Source organism: Panthera pardus, unplaced genomic scaffold, assembly GCF_024362965.1.
Source record: "Panthera pardus isolate Hobbes unplaced genomic scaffold, ASM2436296v1 HiC_scaffold_25, whole genome shotgun sequence".
Lineage (NCBI taxonomy): Eukaryota > Metazoa > Chordata > Mammalia > Carnivora > Felidae > Panthera > Panthera pardus.
In genome coordinates, this window is record NW_026526821.1 from 31,454,442 (window position 1) to 31,477,095 (window position 22,654).

Consider the following 22,654-nt stretch of genomic DNA (forward strand, 5'->3'; position numbering starts at 1 on the left):
CTTCCTGACCCAAACAGCTGCCTAGCAGATGCTCTCAGCCCTCCGCTGTGCGCCTTGCGCCTGATCTTTTTCACGGTGCTCCCGCTCACTGACCCACCTGCCTGAGCATGGCTGTGTGCCTGAGCTTCAGTGGGAAAGCGAGACAGTGGACACAGCAGCAGGCTGTGCCTGGGGGAGTTACTTCCATCTAGGAGTGCCCCCATCCAAGAGTCTTCCAGTGAGATAACTGGGCGGGGGCGGGGAGGGGGGGGTGAGTTGTGAGTTCTCCACTTCTCAGCAGGATTCAGCTCCACTTGCCCACATCAGTTGTTGGTTGGAAAAGCCACGCATCACAGGCCGCCCTTCCCTATCTCCCTTCTCCACTCTACCTTCCTGATGTTTCCCCAGCTCACTTCCCAAATAAACGGTTTACTCTCACGTCCTCGTCTCAGAGTTTTCCTTGGCAGAAACCCAAACCAAGACCCACGGTATACCATACACGCCGTTCCATTGCCTGCTTGGCTTGACGAACGTAACCGGGAGGTAGTCCCGTTTCACCACGTGCGAGAAGCCTTCCTCATTCTTGCGCGGAAACCGGAATTCCCGGCAATGTCTCTGTTCTGGCGTGACCACAGTCTTCAGGGCTGCACCTGAGGGTCCCGCCCCCTGTGGGGGCAAGGGTTGAGGTCTTCCTGCCATTGGCCCGTCCCACACAATGGGTTCCTTATTCATTTATGGGACCTCTCTGGTCCTAGCAGGTGACTGAGGCTGAAATCCCCGGCTTGGGCCTGCAGTGATGCAGGCATGAAATATTTCTAAAGCACCTAAAATTAAAATGCAAATTATGGGGGCACCTGGGTGGCTCCATCGGTTGAGCGTCCAGCTTCGGCTCAGGTCATGATCTCACAGTTTGTGGGTTCGAGCCCTGCATCAGGCTCTGTGCTGACAGCTTAGAGCCTGGCGCCTGCTTCTGATTCTGTGTCTCCCTCTCTCTCTGCTCCTCCTTCACTCATGCTCTGTCTCTCTCTCTCTCCTTCAAAAATAAATAAAAACACATTAAAATTTTTTTTTTTTAAATGCAAGTTCTGATTCAGTAGATCTGAGTCAGGGCTCGAGATGTTGCCTTTCTTATAAGTGTCCAAGTGATGCTGGTGTTTCCTGGTCTACAGTCCATTCCTTGAGGACCAAGGGTCTAGTCTCGCCCCTCTCCAATCCATTTTGCACATCATTGTGCGCACTCAAGAAGAGGGGACTCATAAGGAAGGACCTGTGTACCAGGAGGCGAGATCACTGGGGGATCACCTTAAGGACTACCTACCAGAGTACAGTTATTTTTTTGAACTCTATGTTTCACTGTGAAAAAAAAATCCCAGTGCTTGTTGAATATCCATGGCAGTTTCCTTCTTACTGTATAATTTTTTTCAAGATCTATTTATTTTTGAGAGAAAGCACAAGTCGAGGAAGGGGTAGAGAGAGGGACAGAAGATCTGAAGCAGGCTCTGCACTGACAGCAGTAAGCCTGGAAGTGGTGCTTGAACTCACAAACCATGAGATCATGACCCTGAGCCAAAGTCGGACGCTCAACTGACTGAGCCACTCAGGTGCCCCAGTTTTTTAAACCACAGAATCTTTTGCCTTCCTCAGCACAAAGCTCTTGCTTGATCCCGCGTATAATATACCAGTGAGGTAGAATAGGGGTGCTACTGCGACTGGAGAAGGGGCCTTGGGAAATAGGACCCTGAAGTTTCCACCCCCCACACAACCCCATGGATCTCCAGATCCCCACAACCAAGCCACAGGAATTTAAAATTGTAGGAAACTCAGTTGAAAATCAGAGACCTTCTTCTAGTATTCCAAGGCTTTGGGAGTTAAGTAACTTGCCCGAGGTCACACAGCTGCAAAGCCTTGGATTTTCCCAGCCCGCTGTGCCTTCTTGTTACAAGGCCATTTTCACACCCTTTCCTCCCACCACCCGAGGCAAAATCAACCCACCTGATTGCAGGATTTTCCTGCCCTTGCCACATCTGAGACTCAGCTCTTCTGGGGGCGTTGCCCCCACCCTGATGCTCGAGGCTTTCCCCAACCTTATCTCTTCTCAGCTCTCCAGCTGTCTATTAAAATAAGGGCTTAAACATTGTAAAAAAAAAAAAAGGTCTGTGTTCCCCACCCCTCCCCTGCACTCTCTCCCTTCTTGACTTAGCTTCCAGGTCTCCATCACGTGGCCTTGGCCTCCGTGCTAGATAAACCTCTGGCCTTATCTCGGTGTCCACCCCAGGAAAGCCTCCTCGCTGCCCAGGTGGTTCTCACCTTCACTTGAAATTACCTTTGGTGCTCCTGCCTAGCCTGTGGTCCCCACTGAAAACGACTGTGGTATTTAATGAGTTTTTAAAGAATTACAATGAGAAATCTTTAGAGAAATTATTGGCGCCTCCCTCATTTCTTTTAAGCATGTGGGCCATCAGAGGCCAACGAAAGCATCTTTTTCCTTGCTTCTGTCCGTGTCTGCCCAATTCTGTGGGGGCTGGGAGGAGGCAAGCATTTGTCCTAAAACTCTGAACTCTGCATGTTAAACTACACATTTAAAAAATGAGATAAAGTGGACAATTACCTGGAAAGATATCACTTACCAAAACTGTTCAAAAAGTAGAAAATCCAGGGGCCCCTGGGTGGCTCAGTCGGTTAAGCATCCGACTCCCACTCAGGTCATGACCTCACAGTGCGTGGGTTCAAGTCCCACATCAGGCTCTGTGCTGACAGCCCAGAGCCTGGAGCTGCTTCAAATTCTCCCCCCCCTCTCTGCCCCTCCCTGCTCACACGCTCTCTCTCTCAAAAATAAATAAACATATACAAAATTTTTTTAAAAAGTAGAAAATCCAAATACACTTATACATTAAAGTTTGAATCCAAATAAAAATTTCTACAAAACACTGCCCCAAGCCCACATGTCCTCACAGTCACTTTTATTACCCTCAAGGAACAAAAAAATCTCTACCTTACTCGAGTTCCAAAACGAGCTTCACCAATTTGTACAAGGCTAGTCACTAGCCATGGCTAGTATAACCCTGATCCAAGCCAGAAAGAACGGCAGAAACAGGAAACCAACCGTCCAATTTTGTGTATTTAGATGTGACAGTTTTATGAAACATCAATTAGCTAATCAAATGCAACAATGTGGGGGAAAACATTACCAAGTAGCATTTATCCCAAGAGGAAAGGATGTCACGACCATTAGAAAATAGCAATAGAATATACACAGCTTAAAGAAGCAAAACCATATGGTCATCTCAATAGATTCAGGAAAAAACAAGTGGTTAATCCAACAACTATTTTATGAAAGTACAGTCTTCCCTTGGGTTCCTGACCCCCCCACCCCCACCCCCACCCCCGGAAACAGACCCTTGTAATTATCCCACTAGAGGGCAGAGGGGTGAGTGAGCTGGGGGATGTATACTCCAGTTCCCAAGAGAAAGTCATTGCTGGCAACTGACCCTGGAGCTTTGAGTCCTCAGCAAGTTCAGCTTTCCCTTTGCTGGGCCAAAGCGGCCTTCCTAGGTTTGGGGAGGATCAGAGGAGGCCTCGGGCCCAGAGAAGCTGATTCTGGCATTTGAATGTGGACCCAGGGAACCTGAAAGGTCTAAGATGGGGGTCGGGGGGCACACTGAGCACACTAGAAACAGAAGAGAATTACTTTACTCTGTTTTCTGTTGTAGTGGCACCTGCGTGGCTCAGTCGGTTAAACGTCCGACTACCGCCCAGGTCATGATCTCGAGGTGTGCGAGTATCAGCCCCATGTCGGGCTCTGTGCTGACAGCTCAGAGCCTGGAGCCTGCTTTGGATTCTGTGTCTCCCTCTCTCTCTGCCCCTCCCCTGCTTGCACTCTGTCTCTCTCTCTCCCTCTCTCTAAAAAATAAACTTGAAAATAAATCTGTTTTCTGCTGTTAAGAAATTTACCAAACAAAACAAAAAAACAAATCCTTCTTAGTGTGAGATGTTCGAAGAATTTCCTTTATTTCAACAATGTGGATGGAACCAGAGTGTATTGAGCTAAGCGAAATAAGTCAGAGAAAGACAAATAGCATATGATTTCACTCATACGTGGAATTTAACAAAACAGATGAACATAAGGAAAGGCAAGCAAACATAAGATAAATACAGAGAGAGAGACAAACCGTAAGAGACTCTTTTAAAATGTTTTTTTTTTAATGTTTATTTATTTTTGAGACAGAGAGAGACAGAGCATGAATGGGGGAGGGGCAGAGAAAGAGGGAGACACAGAATCAGAAGCAGGCTCCAGGCTCTGAGCCATCAGCCCAGAGCCCGACGAGGGGCTCGAACTCACGAACCATGAGATTGTGACCTGAGCTGAAGTCGGACGCTCAACCAACTGAGCCACCCAGGCGCTCCACTGTAAGAGACTCTTAAATGCAGAGAACAAATTGAAGATTGCTGGTGGGCTGTTGGGTAGGGGGATGGGCTAAATGGGTGATGGGTATTAAGGAGGGCACTTGTTGGGATGTTATATGTAAGTGATATATAACACTGGGTGTTGTACGTAAGTGATGAATCAATAAATTCTATTCCTGAAATCATTATTATGCTATATGTTAACTAACTTGGATTTGAAAAGAAATTCCCTTTAAAGTCAGAACCAAGGACAAGGATGTCCTCTATCAGTATTTTATTTTATTTTTTTTCAGAATAAAAAAGACAAAGAAAAAGAAGAAAAGTGAAAGAACTGGTAAGAAAACAAAAACCTTTCACTATCTACAGCTATATACGAGTAATGCTGTGTCGTCAAAAGTTGCCCCAAATTTTAGTAGGTTAAAACCACAAACATTCATGATCTCAGACACTTCCTGAAGATTAGCAGTCCAGAAGTGACAGGGTGGTCCTGGCTCAGGGTCTCTCCTGAGGTTGTAAGCAAGTCCGTGGCCAGGGCTGCGCTAATATGAAGGGAGGAAAATCCACTTCCAAGTTTATTCACAGCTACTGGCAAGAGGCTCTGATTTTCACCATATGGGTCTTTCCATAGAGAGGGCTGCTCACACAACATGGCAGCTGGCTTCCTCCACAGTGAGTGATTTGAGAAACTGAGAAAGATAGAAAAGCCAAGATGGGAGCCACAATCGTCGTCTTCTTCTTCTTCTTCTTCTTCTTCTTCTTCTTCTTCTTCTTCTTCTTAAAATTAATTTATTTTGAGAGAGAGACAGCACAAGTGGGGGAGGGGGGAGAGAGAGAGAGAGAGAGAGAGAGAGAGAGAGAGAGAGAGAGAGAGAATCTCAAGCAGACTCCACACTGTCAGCGCAGACCGTGATGTGGGGCTCGAATTCACAAAACCATGAGATCGTGACCTAAGCCAAAACCAAGAGTCAGAGGCTTAACCGACAAAACCACCCAGGCGCCCCAGCCACAATGGTCTTATGATAACCTCATCTGAAAAGTAACATACCCTCATTAATGGCATATTCCACTCATTCCTAGTGCATCACTATGTCCAGCTCACTCTCAAGGGGAAGGGACTAAAAAGGACCTGAGTAGCAGGAGGTGAGATCATGGGGGTCATCTTAGTGGCTCCCTGCCACAGTATATACAGGAAGTGGAATTACAAATACATGGAAAAGGGGGTGGGCTCTTTATTAAATGTGACTGGGAGGATTGGTTATCCACATAGAGAAAAGCACCAGTGAGATCCTTAGCTCAGACCACACTCAAAATAAATTCCAAGGGGATTAAAGACTCAAATATTAAAAGTAAAACTTGTGGAAGAAAATTCTGGAGAATTATCTTTATGCCTTCTGGATAGGAAAGAATGCTTAACAAGATTGAATATTGTCAAATTTAACTACATTAAAACGTAAAGCTTTTGTACAGATATATTGAAAACTCATACAGTCATGGAAAGCCATAAATAAGGTGCAAAAGAAAAGCTACAAACTTAGATAATCCTCATAATGTATATAATTGAGAAAGAATTGGTACCCCAGATATTTCTTTAACCTACAAATAATAAGGGCGAAAATCTAAAGGTAAACAGGCAAAGGAATGGTTTCTATGACCAATAAACACGTGAGACATTTAAACAGAAAAACACTCAGCTTCTGGGGCACCTGGGTGGCTCGGTCGGTTAAGCGTCCAATTTCCTCTCAGATCATGATCTCGTGGCTGTGGGTTCGAGCCCCACGTCGGGCTCTATGCTGACAACTCACAGCGTGGAGCCGGCTTCAGATTCTGTGTCTCCCTCTCTCTCTGCCCTCCCCTACTCATGCTCTGTCTTTCTCTCTCTCTCAAAAATAAATGAACATCAAAAAATAAAATAAGGGGCGCCTGGGTGGCTCGGTCGGTTAAGCGTCCGACTTCAGCTCAGGTCATGATCTCGCGGTCCGTGAGTTCGAGCCCCGCGTCGTGCTCTGTGCCGACAGCTCAGAGCCTGGAGCCTGTTTCAGATTCTGTGTCTCCCTCTCTCTGTGACCCTCCCCCGTTCATGCTCTGTCTCTCTCTGTCTCAAAAATAAATAAACGTTAAAAAAAAAAAAAATTAAAAAAAAAAAAAAATAAAATAAAATAAAATAAAATAAAGAGAAACACCCAGCTTCTTCAGTACACAGGGAAATGCATATTAAAACATAATGAGATACCATTTACATCCTTTAGACTGGCAAAAACTAAAAAACCCGGCTATATTAATCAGGAACACATTAGGCTACGAGTAACAGAAGATCTAACAGCAACTCAGACAATTATGAGATTCTTTTCCTCGCATAACAAGAAGTCTGGGGAAGTCTGGAGGTGACCAACTGTGGGCACCAGTTCCATAGCTCAACCACACGATTGTAAGGTAGCTGGTGTGCCTCCCAGCATCTCACCCAGTTTTAAAGCCAGAATCAAAGAAGAAAGACCAAAGCTAAATCATTGATCCTCTTTGTCAGAAAAGCAAAAGCTTTAAAATCCGTCCAGCCAACTTTTGCCACATAAAGTATTTCAAACATCCACAAGAGAACCGAGAATGATGTAACAACACTTATGCGCCTGCAGTCAATTTGTAATGCTGACATTTGGCCAATTTTGCTTCTAATTATTCTTCTTTAATAAAGCATGGGAGGGGCGCCTGGGTGGTTCAGTCGGTTGAGCGTCCGACTTCAGCTCAGGTCACGATCTCGCGGTCTGTGAGTTCGAGCCCCGTGTCAGGCTCTGGGCTGATGGCTCAGAGCCTGGAGCCTGCTTCCAATTCTGTGTCTCCCTCTCTCTGACCCTCCCCCGTTCATGCTCTCTCTCTGTCTCAAAAATAAATAAATGTTAAAAAAAAAATTAATAAAGCATGGGAGGCACAGTGTCCAGAGCTATGTTCCATGGCTACCACAGATGAAAGGGAGACGAGAATGTTGGTATTTGGTTGTCCCATCCATCTCTGCGATACAGATAAGCTATGCAGAAAGGGCTAGAACGTTACCCGGTCAGCCAGCCCATGGTGTCTAAAACACCAACGCAATGAAAGGTGGCGAGAACTCGAACACCGAAGAACACTTACACGTGTTTGGCAAAAGCGTCAATTGGCCCCGAAAACCCTCTCCTCCGTATTTGCAAGATGTGAAATGCTCACACCTGTGCACAAAGACCTGCAAATGTTCATTTCAGCTTTTCTTTTGTGACAGCCAAAAATTGGAAACAGCCTAATTGTTACTCGGTGGGCGAACTAACAAATACATTTCACGATATGCCATCAAAGGAACACGACACAGCTATTAAAACGAGTGAACTCAGCTGCGGTAAGTCAGCACGCATCAGCCTGTGAGACTCAGGGCTAAGTTACAGAGGCGAGTTGCGGAAAGATACGTAGGGTGTGGTAGCATTTGTGTACAATCAAATGTCCATGAAATGATTGTGTGTTTGTGCATTCCTACCTTTGTAATAAAGGCGTAAATAGAATACAGGGGAGGAAACACCAACTTCATGGCAGCAGCTCTCCCCAGGAAAGGAAAGAGAACCGAAGTGGGAGGAAGAAACTATACCTTTTCTATGTTAAGGACAAAAAGGAAGAAAAAAAAAGGATCTGCAGCAAATTTGTCAAAACGCTAACATTTGTTATATCTGAGTTGTACATTCCTAAGTGCTGCATTATTTTTATACTTCTTTGGAGATTTAAAATACTTCATAAACTAAAAATCAAGGGAAGAAATGTGACATTTCTTGCAAAGTAGGACTGCTCAGTCTTTCATGAGCACACAAATCCTCCTCCCCCGGATCCTGCTAAAATGCAGATGGTGAACCATCGGGGCCTGGGGTGAGGCCTGAGGCTCTGCATTCCTAACAAGCTCCGGTAATGGGGTGTTTCTGGTCAAGGGCCCCACTTTGAGAAGCAGTGTTCTAGAAAATTCTGCCCCAGGTCTCCCTAGGTGGGAGCAAGGGGCCCAGCCCTGAGATCAGAGGCTGCAGATGCAGAGGGTGCCTGAGGCCTTCCTGCCTATTTTAGGATGAGCTAGAAGCTTGATGTGTCCTAAAAACCCTCTTTCAGTCTCTCCACAGCTGCCTCCAGTGAGATTTTTCCACCCTGCCTCCTTTTTAACCTCCTTGCTGATCATTTTTTCATGCACGGGTTTGGCTTCAGTTTCTTTTACATCTTTGTAAACCCTCCTTTCATTGTGCATTAGCTTTGTGTTTCTCCCTTGATTGTTCTTTTTAAAACTCCTAATCTTACTTTGCAGGATTTTAAGCTGTAGTCTTACCCTGCTTTGTCTTCTTCCTTGGCCTTAAATTTGCCTTCCATTTTAAACCATCACTGTTTCTTTGATCTACTTTATCCCTTTATTTTCACTGGCTCTCTATCGCCCACTCCCAGCTTTATTTTTCCCGTTCTAATTTTCAGTTTCCCTTTTCTTTGTAGCTCTTCTGATTTAATCCTCGTTTGTTTTGTTTTGTTTTGTTTTGTTTTTAATGCCCACCAACTGGTGCCCCACTGAGGCCGTGCCGTGTGCTGGTGACAGCCTGAATTCAATCTCCGCTTCCCTCCCCGTGGCCGTGAAGTGTTGGACCAGTAGCTGAACTTCTCTGTGCCTGTTTCCTCGTACGCAAAATAAGACTGAGAACACACTTACCTTTAGGGCTATAGGGAGATTGAAACGTGTTAATACATTAGGACAGTGCCTTACTCAAGATAAACACTTACAGACATGTTACTGCCTATTCGCATTTATATAGTATGGTATTCAGCCTCCAAGATGGTCCCCAATGACCCTTACTCCCGGTATTCCACTCCCTGTGTGGTCCCCTTCCTAGTGAATGGAGTGGGCGGTGAGCTGTGTAACAAATAGGACTTTATAGAAATGGGGGTGGACGGCTTCTGCGGCTTGGCTTACGTCATCGTGGACAACTTGTGTCACTCATTCTGGAGGAAGCCGGCTGCCACGTCCTGAGGGAACGAGGCCTTGTGCCAATGGCCCTGTGAGCCATGAAATGGATTCTCCTGCTCTGTTAAGACTTCAGAGGGCCGCAACCCCTGAGAGACTGAGGCAGAAATGCCCAGCTAAGCTGTCCCCAAATCCTGAACCCACACATGAAACTATGTGAGATAATGAATGTTTTGTTTTCAAGTTTTTTAACATTTATTCATTTTTGACAGAGACTTGAGAGACAGAGCATGAGTGGGGGAGGGGCAGAGAGAGAGGGAGACAGAATACAAAGCAGGCTCCAGGCTCTGAGCTGTCAGCACAGAGCGCCACACAGGACTCGAACCCACGGACCACGAGATCATGACCTAAGCTGAAGTCAGATACTTAACCGACTAAACCACCCAGGCTCCCCGAGATAATATTTATAGTAGTGTTAAGCTGCTAAATTTTGAGGTAATTTATTGTGTATTAATAGATAACCGGGGCGCCTGGGTGGCTCAGTCGGTTAAGCGTCCGACTTCAGCTCAGGTCACGATCTCGCAGTCCGTGAGTTCGAGCCCTGCATCGGGCTCTGGGCTGATGGCCCAGAGCCTGGAACCTGCTTCCGATTCTGTGTCTCCCTCTCTCTGCCCCTCCCCCACTCATGCTCTGTCTCTCTCTCTGTCTCAAAAATAAATAAACGTTAAAAACAAATTAAAAAAAAATAGATAACCAATACACGTAGCTTTCGAATTTTCTCCTTCCATTCATTTTTTAAAATTTATGTAATCCCTCAACTTTCATCATGATTTGAACCCCCTTTTCTTTTCAGGACTTACTTTCACAATGACTGGAAGAGACTGAGGCACAGAGACTTCTTTAGTCCCAGCTTCCCTGTGGCTCCCCGAACTCGACAGCCCTGAAAGATTCTCAGGTCTCTCAGAAGATGGAAAATGACCACTTCAGTTCTCCATAGGACCACAGGCCCCAACACGCACATTTGTTTTGCTAGAACGGTGTTGGGGGCTTCTACCCCACAAGCATCATGTGAAAAACTACACGTCATGAAATCATGGGCTTGGATTGAGGAGGCCGGTGATAAGAGTCCATATGGGCTGGAGAGGAGCCAGGCAGCTTGGGGTCTCAGCTCAGATGTCTCTGGGAGGGAGGCCAGGGGTTTGGGGTCACATCCTGGGAGGGTCCATGGAGGAGCTGGCCTCAGGAGCTTAAAACAGACTCCTTGTTCCCTTTTGTAACCTCGGCTGCCAGACCGGACCAGTTTAGCAAGGGTGGGCATAGCCTCGCCTTTTAGATTATGGGCCATCTTTCCACCCAGAGGAATCTTGAGGCAGGGATCATGGCAGGTCACATGGTATGTGACCCCTGGCAGCACAGCACCGTGATAAGGGGCACCTGCTCTGGAGTTCAAGTAGAGACCCTATCACTTTTGATCTGTGTGTCCTTGGCAGGTACTTAACCTCTTTGTGACTCATTGGCCCCTCTATATATGGGAAAACGATAGATCAGTCTCATCAGGTTGCCATGTGAGGTTTCAAGGATGTAGAATGGGGCCTGGCTCAGTATAAGCACTCAGTCAATGTTAGCTCTTCATTACTCACCCTCGAAGGCACATTAGAAGCACCTGCAGATGGTTAAAAACTCTCCAGGCTCAGGCCGCACTTACATCAGAATCCCTGGGTGGGGATTTTAAAGCTCCAGGGTGATTCCGTTGAGAAGACAGAGCCCGAAAATAAACCCTCACATATATAGTCAAAGGTTTTGGTTTTTGTTTTTGATGTTTTATTGTTGAGAGAGACAGACAGAGCACAAGTGGGAGAGGAGCAGAGAGAGAGAGAGAGAAGGGGACACAGAGTCCGAAGCAGACTCCAGACTCTGAGCCGTCGGCACAGAGCCCGACATGGGGCTGGAACTCACAAGCTGTGAGATCATGTCCTGAGCTGAAGTCGGACGCTCAACTGACTGAGCCACTCAGGCACCCCTCAAATGTTTTTTTCTTTCCCTAAGTTTATTTATTTATTTATTTTGAGAGCAAGAGAGAAGGAGGGGCAGAGAGAGAGGAAGAGAGAGCATCCCAATCAGGCTTTTCAATGCAGGGTTTGAACTCACGACCTGTGAGATCATGACCTGAGCTGAAACCAAGAGTTGAACACTTAACCAAGTGAGCCACCCAGGTACCCCTAGAGTCAAATAATTTTGACAAAGGTGCAAAGACTATTAAATGGGGGAAAGGAGAGTCTTTTTAAAATATGGTGCTGGGATCGGGTGCCTGGGTGGCTTAGTCGGTTAAACATCTGACTTCGGCTCAGGTCATGATCTCCCAGTTCATGAGTTCAAGCCCCATGTCAGGCTTTGTGCTGACAGCTCAGAGCCTGGAACCTGCTTTGGATTCTGTGTCTCCCTCTCTCTCTGCCTCTCCCCCACTCACACTCTGTCTCTCTCTCTCAAACTGAAATAAACGTGAAAAAAATTTTTTTAAGTATCGTGCTAGGAAAATTGGATAGTCACATGCCAAAAAATGAAGTTAGACCCTTACCTAACACCATGTACAAAAAATTAATTCAAAATGGATTGGAGACCCAAATATAAGAGCTAAGACTATAATATTCTTCATAGAAAACATAGGAGGAAAGCGTCATGATATTGGATTTGGTAATGGTTTCTTGGATATGACACCAAAGGCACAGGCAGGAAAAGGAAACATAGATAAATTTGGACCTCATCAAAATTAAATTTTGTGCAATATAGGACACTGTCAACAGAGGGAAAAGGTAACCCACAGAATGGGAGAAAATATTTGAAAATCACATATATGAAAAAGATTAATATCCAGAATGTATAGCGAACAACTCTACAACACAAAAACAACCATGATTCAAATACAGACAAGGGACTCGAACGGACATTTCTCCAAGAAAAATATACAAATGAGCGTTAAGTGAAGCACATGAAAAGATCCTCCACATCACTAGGCACTAGCGAAATGAAAATCAAACCACAGTGAGATACAACTTCCCACCCATTAGGATGGCTATACTTAAAAAGAAAACAAAACAGAAAACAAGTGTCGGTGAGAATGTGGTGAAATTTGAACCCCTGTGCATTATTGATGGACATGTAAAATGGGGCAGCCGTCACAGAAAACATTATATCGGTTCCTCAGAAAACTAAAACATAAAATTACCATAGGATCCAGCCATTTCATGTCAGGCTGTATAACCAAAATAATTGAAAACAGGGTCTTGAAGAGATATCACACCCATGTTCATAGCAGCATTATTCGTAATAGCTAAAACAGAAGTGAAGTAGAGGCCACCCAAGGGTCCAAGAGATGAATAAACAGACTGGAAAAATGGAATATTATTGAGCCTTAAAAAGGAAGCCAATTCTGTGACATGCTGGAACACAGATGAACTTGAGGACATTATGCTAAGAGAAACAAGCCAACGACAGGACAGATACTGTACGTTCCTACTTTTTCGAGGTGCCTACGGTAGTCAAATTCATCATAGAATGCCTACGGTAGTCAAATTCATCATAGACCCTTGCCAGGGTCTGAGGGGAGGAGGGAATGGGGAGTTGTTGTTAAACAGGTATAGACTTCCAGTTTTGTCAAATAAAAAGAATTTTGGAGGGGCACCTGGGTGGCTCAGTCGGTTGAGCGTCCGACTTCGGCTCAGGTCACGATCTCGCAGTCCGAGAGTTTGAGCCCCGCGTCCAGCTCTGTGCTGACGGCTCAGAGCCTGGAGCCTGTTTCAGATTCTGTGTCTCCCTCTCTCTCTGACCCTCCCCATTCATGCTCTGTCTCAAAAATAAATGAATGTTAAGAAAATTAAAAAAAAAATAATTTTGGAGGTTAGATACACAATAATGTGAGTGTGTTTAACATTAGTAAACTATACGCTTAAAATGGTAAGTTAGTAAATTTTATGTATACTTTTTCCACAATTTTTAACCAATCAACCCTAGAGAGAACATGTAATATGCTGAAAATTGATTTTTGGTAAATTATGTGAAAGGAGAAATTAAATATATCCTCCTAATTACTAATCGGTTATCCTAATATGATTTACTGAACAGTTCTTCCCTGTTCTTTTGTGTTATTTTGTGGAACGTGTTATTTCCTTAATTTTTAAAGATTCTGTGAATCTGTGGGTTCTTTTATAAGCCCCCAGTATTTAAAATCCTTTAAGGCTTAAAATCTTGGATATTTGTGTGATCGCTCCTTAATGATACACCTGCCAGAGACTTGTCTGTTCCATTAATCTTTTCAAATGATTATTTTTTAATGTTTATTTCTTTTTGAGAGAGAGACAGAGACAGAGACAGACCATGAGTGGGGGAGGGGCGGAGAGAGAGGGAGACACAGAATCTGAAACAGGCTCCAGGCTCTGAGCTGTCATCACAGAGCCCAACGAGGGGCTTGAACTCACGGACCGCGATATGACCTGAGCCGAAGTCGGATGCTCAACCGACTAAGCCACCCAGACGCCCCCAAATAATTCTTTTTTAAAGTTTATTTATTCAGTTTTTAGTAATCTCAACACCCCACGTGGCGCTCAAACTCACCACCCTGAGATGAAGACTCACACATTCTTCTCAACAAGCCACCCAGGTGCCCCTCAAATAATTCATGTTTTTAGTTTAACAATCTTCATTTTTAAAATTTTTATTTTATTTTTTTAATTTTTAACGTTTATTTAGTTTAGAGAGAGACAGAGACAGAGAGTGAGTGGGGGGAGAGGCAGAGAGAGAGGGAGACACAGAATCTGAGGCAGGATCCAGACTCTGAGCCGTCAGCACAGAGCCCGATGGGGGGTTTGAGGACCTCGCTGAACTAAGCCACCCAGGCACCCCTAAAAAAATTTTTTTTTTAGAGAGGAAGCAGGATTCATCAGTGGGCATGAATAGGGAGGGGCAGTGCTGAGGTTCCCATGAGTGCAGAGCCCGCCATTTGTCAAAGGGGCCACGATCAGGGATCTATTTGACCCCACAGCCGTCTGCGATGAGTCGCTTTTCAGTCACCATGTCTTCAAATTTGTCAGCGTTAAACTCGGGAATGCCCCACTTCTTGGAAACGTGGATCTTCGGACGGCCAGGGAACTTGAACTTGGCCCTACGTAGGGCCTCAGTCACCCGCTCCTTGTTTTGCAACTTGGTACGGATGGACACAATGACTTACTTGGCCAGTGTGGACCCCGGCCACTGTGCCCTGGGGCTTTCCAAGGCACCTGCGTCTCTGTCCAGAGCCTGTCAGCTCCAGCACAGAAATGTCTTGTGGATACGGATGACGTGGAAGGGGTGGAGCCGACCCCCCATGTGAAAACCACCTTTGCCACAGCTTTTCACCGTGTACTTGTTGGCACAAATGCAGGCAGCCTCCAGGGCTTCAGAGGGGAGCTGCTCATATTCATCTGACACCACGTGGCCACATGGCGGGAACTCGTCCCCTTTTGCCTTCTTGCGCCCCAGGTCAAAGATGCGGATCTTAGCGTCAGGGACACCTCTGCAGAAGCGAGACTTCTTTAGGAATAAACATGCCAATATTAATATAGATTCTTATTTTTCTATTTTAATCCCTAAGATAGCATACTATAATACAGTTCAGCAATTTCCTTCTTTCGTGTAACAATGGATCTTGACAGTCTTTCCACGTCACTCCTGAGAAAACTTCCATGTTCTTTTTAAGAACATAATTGCATAGTGTTTCACTGTATGTTAGGTATGGTGTATTTTTGAGCTCTGGCGTGTCTGAGAATAAGCTTCTTTTCCCCTCATACGTGTAAAATCCTTGGGTCCCAGGGTATTCCTCCTTAAAACCTCGCAGATGCTGTGATCAACACCAGGCTGATGTTTGTTTCTTTGTTGGTATCTCCATCTTTTCTACCTGCATCCTATCTTTTTCCTCAAAGTTTAGGTACTTTAATGGGATGTCTTTAGATCTTTTGTTGATTCTATTCCGAAGACAGTAAGCTCTTTTATCTGCATATTTTTAAATCTCAGGATAACTTTATTCTCACATAACTTCAATTATTAGGTCTAATTCACATGTTCTGCTCTCCTCTTCAGAAATACTAATCATATTCATACTAGCACATCATACTAGGGTTTGGGGGTTCCTATTTCAGAAAACCAGATTATCAATGGCTTAAATAAAATAGAGGTTTATTTTGTTCACATAAAGAAAAGTCCAGGGATAAGCAGTTGCTGGTCTTGGTTCAGTATTTTAAGGATGTTGGAATCTAAAGCCCTGATTCCCTTGGCCTTTTCCCTCATGGTCAAAATATGGCTGCTCCAGCACCAGCCATCACATCCCTGATCCAGTGAGAAGAAAGGTGAAAGAAGCCAGGAGGAGGAAAGGATGGTACCTGTATCAGGAAACCAAGGGGCCCCTGACAGGCTCAAAGAGTATGTGACTCTTGATCTTGGGGCTGTGAGTTTGAGTCCCACCTTGGGTGTAGAGATTACTTTCAAAAAAAAAAAAAAAATCTTAAAAAAAAAAAAAGGCAAAACTGTCCCAGCAAACTTCAGCAGAGTTTAGCTTACTATCTCCTGGGCAGAACTGTGTCACAAATCCACATTTGAAGAATTTTTTTTTAATTTTTTTGATATTTATTTTTCTTTTGGGGGGGAGGGGCAGAGAGCAAGGGAGACACAGAATCTGAAGCAGGCTGCAGGGTTCAGTCTCCAAGCTGTCAGCACAGAGCCTGATGCGGGGCTCGAACTCATGAACCCCAAGATCATGACCTGAGCCAAAGTCAGACGCTTAACTGACTGAGCCACCCAGGTGCCCCTGGTGAATGTTTTTTTTATGCCACCTCCAACAAAACTAGGATTATGTCGGTACAGGAAAGGAGAGCGTGGATAGTTCTATTGTGTCTCTGGCAGAACTATGTGTTCTCTGGCTTCTAATCTTTGGCAGCTATCATTTTCTCGGATCTTTTTCCCTCCCTTCTAGGTGAACTTTCAAAGGACATCCTCCAAAATGGATTTTAATTCTGTTCTTGGATTTTAGTTTTCCTGTAATATTTTCTGATCTCACTCATCTTTCCCCTTCTAACTTATCCTACTCTCTTTTCATCTTGGTTTTTTTCTGTGTGACTTTTTTTTTTTTTTAATTTTTAATGTTTATTTATTTTTGAGAGAGAGACAGAGCATGAGTTAGGGGGAGAGGTACAGAGAGAGGGAGAATCGGAAGCAGGCTCCAGGCTCTGAGCTGTCAGCACAGAGCCCGACGTGGGGCTCGAACTCACAGACTGCGAGTCGGCCGCTTAACCAACTGAGCCACACAGGTGCCCCTCTCTGTGTGACTTTTTGCTTGCTTCTCACAGAAGCCAGAGTTTCTCCATGTCATGTTCTAGTGGACACTTCTGTGGAATGCCTGCTCAGCCCATCACCCTCCCCTCCCCTTGAGGAATAGGCTTGGGGGCATTAGGAGGACCATTTTGATACTATGTTATCCTGCGTCCTTAGACTGAGCTGAGTGGACCAGTGGCAGTCAATTGACTCATCCTATCAGATTAGATGATCTCCCCCTGGGAGTACAAAATTGGAATTTAAAAGGACTATTTTAATCTGGTTGGAAATAGATGTTATTTCAGGAGTATGAGGCAGGCATCCAGTGGGATGCTGGTAGACGTTTAACAGCCAACTCTTTGTGAAAAATAAATGAGTATATATATAACAAAGCTTACTGATGTATAGCATATAATTTATGTATAATAAAATATATAATATTCTATTGCAAATCCCACATAGCCAATTGATTCTAATGGAGAGCTTTCACTGATTTTTGCTGAATTCTTGTATTTGTAGCAAAACTTTAGTCATAATTGTTGGATGAGGATAATTCCAACATGAATGTTATGAACATAAATTCTCATTTATGTTGTGTTATCTTAGGAAGGCAAAAATAAAACAACAAAGACCTATTTCAAAACTTTTCTTGTTAGTGATAGGAGGACTTCTTGGCTGCAAAGGGTAATAGTTTTGGAACATTTGCTCAAATTTTTGTGCTATTCCCAATGCAAAGGCTATGGTGCATTAAAAAAAATTTTTTTTAATGTTTATTTATTTTTTGAGAGAGAGATTGATAGAGTGAGCAGGTGAGGAGCAGAGAGAGAGAGAAGGAGACACAGAATCCGAAGCAGGCTCCAGGCTCCGAGCTGCCAGCACAGAGCCGGATGCGGGGCTCGAACCCACAAACCGTGAGATCATGACCTGAGCTGAAGTTGGAAGCTCAACTGACTGAGCCACCCGGGCGCCCCTATATAATTTAATTTTTTTTTTTTTAATAAATTTTTTTTTTTAACGTTTATTTATTTTTGAGATGAGAGAGACAGAGCATGAACGGGGGAGGGTCAGAGAGAGGGAGACACAGAATCCGAAACAGGCTCCAGGCTCTGAGATGTCAGCACAGAGCCCGACGCGGGGCTCGAACTCACAGACCGCGAGATCATGACCTGAGCCGAAGTCCGCCGCTTAACCGACTGAGCCACCCAGGCACCCCTATATAATTTAATTTTTAATAACAGGCATGCCTAACAGCCAGTCTACAAAATTCCTGCAAATAACAATGGGCTTTCAAGAGTCTATAAGAACCAGCTCCAGTGCATGGCTGCAGCCAAGCTCTGCCACAGGCCTAGGAAGCAGAGGAGGCCAGTGGGCAGAACCAGAGGGAGAGAGGAAGGGGTGGCGGGAGGAGGGGAAAGAGAAGGAGGAAAAGAAGAATGAGAACAAAGCAAGAACACAAAGAAAGGCAAAGAAGAGAGTGGTTGGGGGCCCATGGTGTGCATTCCTGACTTGTCCAACTGCTTGGTTCCAGTCACTCCAGCCTCATGCAATTCTGCATTTCTATATTATAAAGATGTACTTCATATCCTTATCACAAATTCTTCTTTTTCCTTGTGTTGTTTTTTTTTTTTACACTTTATTAAGACCAAGTTGGTAAATCCAAACCAGCTTAAGATTAATACTTGCTGTTCATGCGGGGCATCTGGGTGGCTCAGTCAGTTAAGCGTCCGACTTGGGCTCAGGTCATGATCTCACATTTCATGAGTTCAAGCCCCACATCCGACTCTGTGCTGGCAGCTTGGAGCCTGGAGCCTGCTTCGGATTCTGGGTCTCCCTCTTTTCTGCCCCTCCCCTGATCGTGCTGTGTTTCTCTCTCTCTCTCTCTCTCTCTCTCTCTCTCTCCCTCAAAGATAAATAAACATTAAAAAAAAGAAAAAACCTTGCTGTTCATACACTGAATTCTATGTTGAGGACTTTTAGGATACAATGACAAAAGATAAAATATTTACATCAATTAACATTTAGAGTCTCAGTGCTAGCCACCCGACGTGTAAATTTCCCCAAGTGTCTTTGACCCAAAGTGCTATATAACATGTGTAGTGTTTCACCATAACACCGGTGCTTCCTCATCATGTGCCTGCTTGATATTGAATTATGGAATTGTTTGTAAACCATTTAACTAAACTTCTCTGTTTACGAATTCTTCTTGATTTCAACTGAAGTACAGAGGTGTGTGGGAGGGCAACGTAGAATGAGGTTGGAGTTTTCTGGTTTGTCATTTACGTATGTTTTGCAGTTGTGTTTAATGATGGTTTTAATGTGGGTTACACTTGATTTTAGTCAAAATTATTTACAAATTACATTGTCAAAATTCCAGCCTTTCCTTTGAAGGAGCTGTCAGTTTCGAGTGAAAAGATAACAATGGTGACGAGGTTTTGTTCTCAAGTGAGACATTAGAGAGATCAAAGATCGCGCAAGTGGGGGAGAGGGGCAGAGGGAGAGAGGGAGGGGGGAGAGAGAGATGGGGGAGGGGGAAAGAGAGAGGGAGAATCTCAAGCAGGCTCCATGCTCAGCACGGAGCCCGACGCGGGGCTTTATTCCACAATCCGGGGATCACAACCTGAGCTGATATTAAGAGTTGGACACTTAACCAAATGAGCCACCCAGGTGCCCCAAGTGAAAGATGATTGAATGAACCCCCATGTATGTATCATCTACCTTCAACAATTACTAACTCCTGGTCCATTTTGCTTCATATACAGACTCTTCTCCCACTGGATTACTGTAAAGGAAATGCCAGACATAATGTCATTTTCATCCACAAATAAGGAAATTTTTTAAAAAATGTATTCCCAGTCTTAATTTGGTTTATGCGATCGCACTTAATATTAGTACCAAATTTTTTTCAAGTTCTATTTATTTTTTAGTGATCTTTACACCCAACGTGGGGCTCAAACTCACAACCCCGAGATCGAGTTGCTTGCTCCGCCCACGGAGCCAGCCAGGTGTCCTCAGTATAATAATCTTAAGCCTTCCTCTATTGAGAAATCCTGGGGGCCCTCGGTGGTCATGAATGAATCAAGCCAGATGCCCAGGAAAGACCCCTTTCCTCGTTTAAGCTGTTTTAAGTTCGCAAGCACAACAATGTGTAACACAATTGCAGTTTTCTTTGTGTGGTGTGCCCAGTTTCCAGCCACGCGTCTGCTGAGTCCCCCAAAGCCATTCCTTTTCCTCGGTTTTATTTTTCTTCGGCCCCGCGGTTTTTCCTTTTTACCACTTGGAACAACAGGTTCAGAGTAGATCCCAGGAATCTGTGTTTTTAAGAATCATCTGGGTAAACCTTGCATCCGGTACATTTGAAAAAGACCAAGGTGGGAGATCCTTGGACCACACAGAGGCCTCCCAGCTCCACCAGCCCGTGGAGGGACTCTCAAGGATTTCTCTCTGTGTCACCCTCCAGGCCACCAGCGGAGCCTCTCAGCTCTCCCTTTGAAACACACTCAAGAGTCAGATCCCTCCTCACCAAATCCACGGCTACCACACCTCAGTGGAGACAACCATCTTCTGTCCTCTGGATTATTGCAGGCGCCCCCTGATGGGTGCCCCTCACCACCATTGGTTTCCTATAGTCTATTCTATTCTCCACACAACAGCCATCCCGGGTCCTTGAAAACAATCAGATACCATCTCTCTCCTGTTCGAAACCCTCTGTTACGGACTGAATTGCATCCCCTCAAAATTCCTATGTTGAAGCCCTAACCCCCGCAGTGCCTCAGAATGTGACTGTATTTGGAGACAGGGCCTTTAAGACATAATTAAGTTAAAATTTGGTCATTAGGGCGGACCCTAATCCAATATGACTGGTGTCCTTAGAAGAGGGGATCCGGACATAGACACGCACAGAGGGAGGACCACGTGAAGTCACAGAGAGAAGACAGACGCCCACCTGCAAGCCAAGGAGAGAGGCCTTGGGAGAAACCCACCTGTCCGCCCCTTGATCTCAGACTTCCAGCCCCCATGTGAGAAAAGACATTTTTGTTGTTTAAGCTCCCCCATCTGCGGTACTTGGTTATGGTACCTGTAGCAAACTAATATACCACTGGAGAATGGCTCCTGATCCCACCTCGAGAAAAAGCCAAGATTCGTACTCAAACCTACCAAGCCCTAAATGATAAATGTACCAGATTAGGTGCCCACTGTTTGGAAACTCACTGTTAGCGCAAGTTGGAAGGCTGAGGAATTGCCATTGTTACATGAAAATGGGATCAACACGGTTACTGCTGCCGCAGGAAAAATCCAGAGTAGGAAGGAAAATTAGTCATCCAAAAGTATTAACCTTGGGTGCCTGGGTGGCTCAGTTGGTTAAGGTCTCGGGTCAAGATCTTGTGGTTCGTGAGTTCGAGCCCTGCACTGGGCTCTCTGCTGTCAGCACAGAGCCTGCTTCGGATCCTCTGTCTCCCTCTCTCTTTGCCCCTCTCCCACTTGCTCTCTCTCTCTCTCAAAACTAAATAAGCATTTAGGGGCACCTGGGTGGCTCAGTCGGTTAAGCCTCTGACTTCGGCTCAGGTCATGATCTCACGGTTCACGGGTTCAAGCCCCACATTGGGCTCTGTGCTGTCAGCTCAGAGCCTGGAGCCCGCTTTGGATTCTCTGTCTTCCTCTCTCTCTGCCCCTCCCCTGCTCACACACACACTCTCTCTCTCTCTCCCTCAAAAGGAAGTAAACCTCAAACAATTTTTAAAAAAATTAAAAGTAAATAAATAAATATTAACCTTCACGGTGGTCACATAAATTAAAGTCTCATCTCAGAACGCTTAGCCAACTCTGCCTCCTCACCTTTCTGGTCCACTCTTCAATGGAGATGTTGGGGACAATCCCTTGGCCCTTTGTAGACCCGGCAGGACCACACAAATCGCCCTTCGTCGTCCAAACCGGGTATTGACGGTGGGTGAAGGACTGAAATGCAGCGACAGGCCATTGCTCATTGGAACGGAAGGACCGTCCATCTGTAGCCCGGCTGCACTGTTCTGAGTGCCGAGATGTTCCAACTGCGGCACGTAGGCTGGGAGAGCCGGCTGGCTCCTGTCTGGGGCGGGCAGCTGATATTCCAGCCAGGAAATGAACTGCCTCTCCTAATTGGCGCTGCTGCTCTTCATGAGGAGGGGGAAGGCAGATTTAAATGACCTGCTTCGGGCAGGGAGGTGGGGCAGGAAAGGAGAGACGGTTTGGGTGAAGAGCTTCAATGAAGACGGAGAGAATGTTGCAGGTGCCATCCGGGTCCCGCTTACCTGCTGATTAGGTTGTTTGGGCTGCCAAGACCCGGTGGCTTCGCCGACAGAAAATGTGTTTTCTCACCGTTCTGGAGGCTGGGACGTCCGACATCAAGGTGTCAGCAGGACTGGTTTCTTCTGAGGTCTTTTCCCCTTGGTTTGCAGATGGTGGCCTTGTCTCTGTGCACGTGCACATCCCTGGTGTCTCTCTGTGGGTCCTAATCCCCTCTTGGACACCGGTCAGACTGGATTAGGGTCCACCCTAATCGGCTTCGTTTTAATTTAATCACCTCTGGAAAGGCCCTGTGTCTAAATATAGCCACATTCCTGAGGGCCTGCGGGTTAGTGCTTCAGCATATGAATTTGGGGGTGGAATACAATTCAGCCCCTAACACCTGCCTGGGGCAACCCTCTCCCCGGGCCCCCCCCCCCCTCATTGAGTGCTTGTTGCTAGTGACTTTCAGCTGTCCCCTTCTCCAGAGACTTGTTCTGGGCCAACCAGGGTTCCCTTACCCGAGTGGTTCCTCTTACCCTATTGTGTAAAAGGCTGGCCCTCTTGCCTCAAGGTGAGACCAATGCATTGGGTCTATCTGCTACAGAGCTGTCTTTGGGGTCACGGTAAGGCCATATTCCACATGAAACCACAGCCTCCTTAGCTTCTTCCTCTGCGCCATTATGCTTCCCTCACTCCCCTCGCTCTGGGAGCACTCCTCCAGTGAGTCACAGACACCTG

General features: G+C 45.5%; 1 long non-coding RNA gene and 1 pseudogene across 2 annotated transcripts; both read right to left on the reverse strand.

Annotated features, from left to right (window-relative positions):
- Nucleotides 1-14,269: 14,269 nt before the first annotated feature.
- Nucleotides 14,270-19,397, reverse strand: LOC109274748 (60S ribosomal protein L10-like; annotated as a pseudogene).
- A 2,090-nt stretch (nt 19,398-21,487) lies between these two features.
- Nucleotides 21,488-22,280, reverse strand: LOC128773416 (uncharacterized). 2 transcript variants are annotated; one of them, XR_008417641.1, is made up of 2 exons: nt 21,940-22,280; nt 21,488-21,835 (listed from the first exon to the last, which is right to left on the reverse strand). It is a non-coding gene; the product is annotated as an uncharacterized LOC128773416 (long non-coding RNA). The 2 variants fall into 2 exon arrangements; XR_008417642.1 differs by having other exon boundaries at nt 21,488-21,838.
- Between the last annotated feature and the right edge of the window lie 374 nt (nt 22,281-22,654).